Consider the following 9,544-nt stretch of genomic DNA (forward strand, 5'->3'; position numbering starts at 1 on the left):
CATACCCACCAGATACTTGGCGAGCTGTGGGATCACGGCCGGCATCACGTTCCAGTACTCGTCCAATGGAATTGGCTTGGTGGTGAGGCGTCTCGTACAACTTTGTGCGCGCTGACGGATAGGCTAGCGGCAGATAATGACACCACCCCTCCGAGCCTTAAAAAAATGGCCCTTCTGGCCGCAGTTGTGGCATGTCCACCCCTCTACCTCTGCTGGGCACATAAAACCTTCACCATGGGGAAAATGGCCGCACTTGGGATTTCGATTGGCCGGCCTCTTATCCCGGTTTCTAGCGCTCAACGACCTGGACATGGGCCGTCGAGGACGGTTGCGGGCCATCATAACCACAGCCGAGTTGGCCACCCCTGTGTTGCTGGCCTCCTCCAGTAGTCTGGCCAGTGTGGTGCTCTTCATCTCGGGCAACTTCTCCTTCAACTTGACATCCAAGAGCCCGCTCAGAATCCTGAACACATAGATCTCGTCCAGCGTGAGCAAACCCAAGTCGGCCTCATCGCCCTTCTGGCAAAGCCGAGCCACATAGTCCGATAAGGCTTACCCCTACTCCTGTTGGTACCGGAAATAGTCGAGTCTCCGGGTGAACAGGGGGTATGTGATGGCAAACCTCCGCTCCATACATGAGTCCTCGCCAAACACTGCCGTGGTCTCCCCAATAGATTCCCGGACCGTGGTTTCCAGTTCAAGGTCCAAGTAGGAAAGGAAGAACGCTTGCTGATCCGCGATTGTTCCCCTCTCCAAGCTGAACATCGAGTAGAAGGACTTGAACTTTCTAGCCCAGCTGCGCATCTCGGTAGGCGTGGCCTCCCACGAGAGATGTTCCGGCTGCAAAGCAGTCTGAACCTGGTATGATCTGGACGGCCCAGCGGATGTTTGCGGTGCCTTTGACATCGCAGCTGGCACAGTGTGGGACAATTTGAGTGCCCCCAACAAGCATTTGGTGCATGACAGATATGTATCCGTCATGATCTACTTTATCAAAGGCCTTGGCAAAGTCAATGTTATCTACATTGACTGATTCATGCATTTCCTGTCCCTCATTGACCTGCTCTAAATGCTCAATCAGTTGGGTAACCGTTCTAAAATGTGCTCGGAACCTGTGCTGGCTAGGAGGAAGGACTTCATTGACTTCAAGAATTTCAGCAAGTTTGGACTTCATGATCTTCTCAAACACCTTCGCAATATTCAAAGTGAGAGAAATCGGCCTTTAGTCACTGGGGAGCGACTTATCTCCCCCTTCAAAAATTGGAACAATGTGAGCTAATTTTAGTGAAGATGGAAATTTGCCCTGATCCAAGATGCAAAGCATCAAGTACGAGAAAACAGGATTCAGATCAGATTTACGTTCGAGTGATTATGTTATCACGTTTTTGAACCTTGAATCTGTTTAAGACATCTGTTCTTAGAGTTTGCATAAGAGAAAAAAGCCTTCTGATTCGACCTGACCTCCTGAACCTCCTTACTCTCAGATTGTAACTGGTCATTTTTGATGGAGACTGGAGTATTTCTATGATTATGGTTGTTCCCTCCCACATAGATTTCAGTTACGACACAGCTGATGAGGGGAAGACACTCAAGCTTGGATCCTCACGTGAAATACACTTCTCTACGTATATCGTCATCAGTTAATAATTACGCCCATACCACATGGCGCAGTGATAGTTTCCGAGCCACGCCCCTTCTCGTCCATTTTTGCAAACTTCTCGATCTTGTTCCTCGTTCTTGATACCTCCTCTTGTCAAGAGAGCACGTCGTCTCCGCCTGTGGTCTTCGTCACGTCCCAGGTATAGTTCAAGATGGGCCTGAAAGAACAAACGGCAAATCAAAAAGCGCAGATAACAAAGAAACTAAAACTTATATGAGACCTCGACAGACCGGCTGTCAATATCAACCGCATGTGGACTTTGCTCCATGAGGCGGAGGCGAAATTGGATGAATTATATGACCTGTACAATGAGATGGCTGCAATGCAAACACTCGAGGTAGATACCAAAGCGATATTGGAAGAGAAGATAAGAGCTACCGATGAATACACCGCCAAATGTGCTGATGTCTGTAAACTGCTTTTGGCCAGGGAGACATCGAATTCCCCCTCATCCACATCACCACCAAATATCCGCTCACGGGACGATGACGAACGTTCCCAGTTTAAGCCCATTTCGGACATGAAGCCCTTCATATTAACCTCGGAATCGGAACCCTTTGAAATGAGGAATTGGATCGGAAAATTCGAAGCATATTTTAAGGCCTCAAACGCCAAAGCATTAGACCTCGGCGGTCGTATTTCATTGTTAAAAAATTTTCTTACTTCAGATCTATGCGTAGTTATAGAGAATGCGCTTGACAAGGCCACCTCCGTTGAGGCCTGCTACACGATCTTGGAAAACCACTTCCTCCAGATCAAGCCACTGTTCACACGGCGTCTCGCCCTTTTCCGTATCATGAAGGAGAAGAGACCATTCAAGGATTTCGTCGCCGATGTCCGCAGAAAGGCGAGGGAGGCCGAACTGTCCTCAATGACGTTTGATCAACTCCTCGTCTTCCTAGTAATGGCCGGTACTCGTGAAGAGAAAGCCCTTTCGCAAAACTACGGGAATTGAAAAACCCAGATCTGAACAATTTAATTGAACAAGCTGCAGATTTTGAAGGTATCATAAGAGACACAAATTTACCTGCGACGACACCTGCTTCTTTGTGCGGACCAACCCTCTCTGCGGAAGCAATTCTCTCGGCCGTGGCAGCAAACTGTACTGGGTGCGGCTATCCTCACAACCGCACAATATCACCGACCATCGACCATTACTTGGACTATTTGAACAACCACTGGCATCTTTAAATAACACTCACCTACAACGACTTCAAGAAAACCTTGATCAGTTTTCGTTCTTGGTTACGTGGACGGCCGGCAAAAAACATCTTATTGCGGATGCACTGAGTAGCTTTCCCGTTTTTGCTGCTGACCCATCGCTCAAAGTTGCCCTCTGCGCCGCTGTGTCTGTTTATGACCCCGCTTTCACGACAATTTTGAGAAACATTGACAAGGAATACGGTAAACTACGTAGCTGCATCAAACACGACCATCCTCTTCCACGCACACTTTCCCCGTACGGCGAAGTAGCTGGTGCATTACGTATCGGAGAGGACACCGAGAAGGGCTTGATCATGTTGGGCGACCGCATCGTTGTTCCACGACCTGCACGACGAATGATACTGGAGCTATTACATCTATCCCATTCTGGAATAACAAAAACAACAGAGTTGGCCAAACAATTATATTATTGGCCGGGAATGCGGAACGAGATCGAACTATGGATATGCAGGTGCTCAGTTTGTGTCAGGTCTTTGTCGTGCCAGACAACAGAACCCGTTTTGTCGGCGATAGAGACCGCCACAGCCCCCATGGAAGCCGTTTCGGCTGACCTCTTTGACGTGGAGGGGAAGACTTTCTTGGTTATGGCTGACCACTTCAGTGCATTTCCCTTTGTGACACAAATGGCTTCTTTGTCCACGGACGCGGTGTGGAGGAAGATGAGAACATGGTTCCACGACTTTGGTTTCCCTCGTCGCATTAAAACGGATGGGGGCCCACAATTTCGCCAAAGATTCATTGACACGTGCTCAGAATTTCACATTATGGTTGAAACAAGCTCCCTGTATAATCCGCGAAGTAATGGTTTGGCTGAGGCTGCTGTCAAACAGGTCAAAGGTCTCCTCAAAAAGATGAATGGGATCGATGGGACGGAATTTCGGGCCGCTCTGCTAGAATGGAGGGCCACGCCACGGGCCGACGGGCACTCTCCGGCCACTGGATTTTTTGGACGCAATCTCTGTACCAGACTACCCAGCGCCAAACCTTTGGACCTTAAGCCAGAGTTACGGTCAGAATTTCGTTCAGCCAGGAGAGCGGCTGACCAAGTACGGGTGGACAATGCGGGCGGCCACACCTTACCCCCGTTGGCTAGAGGAGAGCGTGTCCACGTGCAACACCCGGTCGACAAGGAGTGGTCCTTCGAAGCCGGAATTGTGACAGATATATCGCCATCTGGCCGCTCATACACAGTGGAAACCAGAGCCGGGCAATACTTGCAAAACCGGTGCTTTCTTCGCCCAGCACCTCCGAGACCTCCGGCACCTCCTCAGCCAATGAAGTGCTCTTCAGCCTTTTTACCAGTTTACAACTCTTTTTGAACAAAGTTTTCATACTTTTGGAATTTTTGTCCGTGTACCACCTTCCGGAACACATTCAGAGATTGCTAAACTAGAGCAAACTTCCTTAAAAACTGAAACTAATTTATCAATGGCTGCATCAATGGACAATTCCTGATTCAGAAATGAAACCAGATCCAGGTCTTCTAATCTTTATAATGTTATATCTTTATGATCTTTATGATGTTAGCTTGTTCTTGTAGTCGAGTTGGTGTATGTTGGCTGAGGCTAGCTAGCTGGTCAGCCAAGAGTAGGTCATCGTAGTCGACCGACTCTTATCTCTTCTCCTCTGTTGGTAGCCCCCACCTAGCGAAATCACCTATTCTCTTCTGCTTATCTGTCCCCAGGGAGTACGATCCTCCATGGTTTCTACCTAGCAGGTGTGTTGCTTACCTGTTCTACAGCTGGTTCTTATTCTCACGCGCTAGTTTCTCCCTTTAGCTCTCTTGGCTCTGTCTTCTTCTTCTTCTTCTTCTTCTTCTTCTTCTTCTTCCACTTCTTCTTCCACTTCTACTTTTTCATCTTTTATTTTCCTCTCGCTCATTTGTAACGGTTTTTCTCTTGAAACTGAAGGAAACATCCAGAATATTTTTTCGTATTTTATTCAGGTCTCAAGTATTTTCAATTAGGATCCCTTAAATAGCCTTGCTTTTAAGAACCATGTAAGCTTTGTTGAAGGGACTTTCTGAAGGGGCTAGGAACTGTCTTGAGCTGGTTTTGGATTGGAAAACTCCGTCCTCTATCAATAAGCCTTTCATTATGGAAGCTTTAATAGCTTGGGTTGGTCGCACCCAGCCACTACTTGATTGTGGGATGAACCAGTCAAGTGTAGGCAAAAGAGACACAGGCACTGACACTCTTGATTTAATTCAAACGCCCCTTGCAGTCAAAGAGGTCATAGAGGTCAAAGAGAGCATAGTAGAGAATGCTCTCGAAATTTGCGATGTCCATAAACGACAGAGATCCAAAAGGCAGGCAATGGTTGTAAACTGGCTCACCCAGAATAGTGTCCCAAACTTAGAGAGTTTGGCCTTCTCAAATTCAATGAGAAGGGCTGTTCAAAGCAGGGGTGTAGCTTTTTCCACCCATTTATGTGCATGAGATCATTGAGGCACAAGATATGCCTCAATTTCAAATGCACAAAGGCCCATGTCAGGGGCATTAGGAGGAAGAGACAGCAGTTGTCTCAACCTCATTGTCAAGTCTCTCAACAGACTTACCCCACCCCTTTCCTCTCTCCTTCCCGATTTCCCTCCCCTTGTTCCCCTCCCTCTCCTACAAATACCTCCTCACCTCTCTAATTCCGTTATAACCTCTCTTCTGCCCAAACTTTGTAGCCCTAAGCCCATGGTCGCCATGAGCCCCACGCATCTTTTAGATCGTATGCTCAGGTGGCGGCCAGAGTTCTTCTCCCTCTTCTCCTCCCTTACCCCTTCCTCAAAGGTTCTCTTATCCCCCACCTTAGATTAATTTCGTCCAAAAACAGGATTTTTTAAGGTTATAAGAGCCTAGTCAAAGATCTGATAGCTCTAGTCCATTGAAGGGCTATCTGCCCATAAAGAGCTGTATTTGAATGTGCATTGTGTTATTTCCAAAAAAGACAGTACAAAGATCAAGGTACTTGAGGAACTAGCTTTAGATAGGCAGGTCTCGTTCATTTCCATGACAGAAACCTGGCTTCGACCAGGGGTCTTAGATGAAGAGCTGGCTATGGTTGGTTTCAATTTAGTTCGATGTGATAGAGTACGCCCTGACAAACCCATTCTTCCGCATGGGGGTGTTTGTCTATATGTTAGAAATGACCTGCGCATTAGTCATGTAAAACTGTCGAATGGAGAAGTAGGGGTCTTTAGTTTGTCACCTCAAGGTCTTGATCTGTCCATTGTAACAATATATAGGCCCCCTCTTGTTCAGTAAGCCGTTCTTGTCAACTCTCAAATTCATAGGAAATGAGTTGGACCAGTCAGTTTGCTCAAAGGTTTTCTTTGTAGGGGACTTCAATTTGCCGGCTAGCGTTGTTTAGAGTGTGGAGGGCTAGTCCAGATGGGTATATTCCCGTATCGAAATCGACGTCTCAGTTGTTCGAAAAGCTGGAGGAATTTGCGACATCTTGCGCAATCTCTCTCAGCATGTTGTAGCCACCAGAGCGAATAGCGTTCTTGACTTGTTTTTTTCCAATGACCCCGATTGCTGATCCAGCACGTCCATGTGACAACCTAGTAATCTGTCTAGATCATCATGTTCTCGAGATAGGGTCGACCATTACTCAAAAGCCGGCGTGCTCTATGTAGAGTAAGCCCGGCCAAAAATGTCGGTCTGGCTAAGTTCAAATTCAAAGATGAACATTGGCCGTTGATATTATAGAAAGGCTAGGGGAGCTTGATCTCAATCTCAATGCTGAAAAGGAATCGTCCATGGATGTAGCCTGAGACACAAATGATTCTAGTTTTTGAGGACGTCTGTTCCACTCTGGCAATCTCTGAATGTGTTGCACAAGGTGGGGCAGAGTCTAAAATTCCCAAGTATAGGGAGCAATTGTTTAAAAGTGGTTGCAAATTAGCCAAAAAGGCTCCAGAGCACTTTGAATCCAGTAGTTATGGCTAGCCTTCCAAAGAAAGTTGAATTTAATCCGGTAGAATTAAGGCCTCGATTGAGACCGATCAGTCGAAAAGGGAAAATAAAGTTGTTCAAGAGGTTAGGTCGAATCCGTAGGCGTTTTTCTCTTATGCAAACTCTAAGAGAAAGATCAAAACACCCTGTAAGGTCTTTGAGGTCGATGGGGAAGCCATAGACAATGTAGAGACTATGGCCAACATATTTGGAGATCAGTTCTCTAGTGTGTTTTCAACTCCACTGAGTTGATGAGTTTGTTGTATTGTCCGCAGTGACAACCCAGTTCGATCCCAGTGCAGTCGAGTTCAAGCCTCTTTGCGCACGCCCGGACCCTGATTCCAGACTAGGTATAGATGCTTTCAACGAATGGCACTAGGCCTACAGTGTTAAGGACGGGTGTCCGTCCACAATCGAGTACATCATCTTAATATGACATGGATAAGTGATGTACAGGATGAATGATTGTTCCAGGAACGGGTTTTATCAAAAGTTAAGATAATGTATGTTAATATCTTGGGAAAATCCCAAAGTTGTTGGGTTGCCCATCGGTGAGTCCGTTTGTTGGTCAGATGTCGACCAAATGCCAGCCTAATGCTCGTAGTGACATCGTGATCCATCACAAGTAGCTCCTCCAGCCCTTGATCAATGTCACAGGAACCGGTTGTATCAAAGAGCTTTGTGATTCAGTGTGAATCAATCTTTACATCGTTCCTATCACCAAGGAAAAGCTCCAGTACCGAGGGGCTGGTCAGCCGAGATATAACAATGGGTGAGGATGTCGGCTACATGTTGGAAGGGAGGAGAAACAGGAAATCCCCGTCTACCACAACCGCCCATCACAACCCTCTCAGATCCAATGAGGAATGGGTTAGAACCACAGTCACACATCATCCTTCGTCGAGGACAGAAGCCACTTTTTCGTGCTCGAGGAGAGCAGAGTCACATTTTGGTTCTCGAGGAGAGAAGTCTGTTTTGAACCTCTCCAAGAAGTCACCATTGAACATTGAAAGTGAAAACAACTCCCATCTTGAAGCTTCTGCTGGTAGTTGAACGAGAACATTTTGATAGAAGTGCTGGAGGTTGAAATCGATCCTTTCTTAGAAGAAGGGACGTGAAAGTCAACGCTTGGAGTCGGGACCCAGGAAGCCGTGCAGAGTCAAGAGGACCTGGGGAAGTGCATAGCATACATCAGTGAGCCAGCATAGACGAGTTGAAAAGTCTCTGGAGCTGAGTACAGGTGCAACTTCTGAGTTATACTCCGTCAATTCGATTCTGGACCTTCAATCCCATCGAACCGACGTCATCGCCGTGAATCTCCGTTGGACAAGAATCACCCTCATCAAAAAGTAGGATCAAACCATTTTCTGTCCATGTATGTTTTCCCTGTTCCATGGCCAAGCAATTACCCCCTCTTTCATTACCCGAGCAACACAGCTGATTGGTAGAGTATCATTTTCGTGTTTGCGATGAATAAAGTAGATTGAACTGTACAGTTTGCCTTGAAGAGTAGCCTAGATTTCCCAGACGACCGAGATCGTGCTGGCATCGTAGGGAGTAGAGGTAGCAAGTGATTTGTATGCAACTGTATCCGAAGTTCATCACTCTTGTACCAGAAATCAGTATTTAGACTCTAGAGTAGAGGTCGACTTTGATAGACGCATTTAGACTAGGATAGTGACCACATTTTGCAGGATAGTTAGCCTTGGAGATTGGCCCAGGTATACCAGACAATCGAGATTGATCTGGGACCAATGGGGAGTAGAGGTAGCTAGCGATTTGTATCCTTAGTCATTTGATGATTGTTTTAGGCCCTGATAAAGGAAGCTCGAACTATTGCTCGTATGCCCTGATTAGGGTTATAACCGGAGGCCTTAAGATAGGTCTAAGAAATTTAAGCCCATGTACTAGGTGCTATCCATTTTAGAGAGCTATCAAGGTATTTTTACCTAATGCTTGGGTCAGGAGTTCCATGTTTCCGTTCACCACGGGAATTCAATAAGTCAGGACCTTTCACCCCTGGCTGGTGGACGGAACAACGGGTGGGCCTACGTGCTGACGAAATATAAAGTTCCTCTACGGCTCAAAATTTTCGACTTTTTAGCAATTTGGTAAATATGGGTGAATACTTTTTATCCCTGAGAGGGTTTTTCAGGTTTGCGAAAAATAGCTCACTTTTAAATGGTGCACGGTGATATGATCTCAATCACCAACATCAAAAGTTCAATGAAAAATAATCTTGAATCAATTTTAGGTGATGTAGTAATAGAAATATGTCGACAGTATGATTTTTGAGCAATATTTTGCCCTTGTTTTTAACTTTATACTCATCTGCGCAGCTTTTTGTGCCCCAATGAGGTCATATCACGGCTCCCTGAAGCAACGAACGATAGACAAGTTTTCCTGAAATGGACGGCCATTCTTAATCCAGGGACAAGAACGTGTGTTATTTCGCATCCTTGAGTCTTGTGGTGGAATAGATACCACTTTGTGAGCTTCAATCACTTTGTTAATGATATTGTTGTCTGTTTGCAATACTCCAGCCACGCCAAGTAGTCCGAAGCCCTCACCAAAGACGAAAGCTAAAGCGGTCAAACCGTATCAAATTTGATGAGACAAATTAATGCAGAAGTGATAGTGTACCTTATCAAAGCAGAAACAACATTGAAAGTTCGAGGTCAAGATATAAATCATCACTGATCAATGTGTATTT

Source organism: Tigriopus californicus, chromosome 7 (genome assembly GCF_007210705.1).
Source record: "Tigriopus californicus strain San Diego chromosome 7, Tcal_SD_v2.1, whole genome shotgun sequence".
Lineage (NCBI taxonomy): Eukaryota > Metazoa > Arthropoda > Copepoda > Harpacticoida > Harpacticidae > Tigriopus > Tigriopus californicus.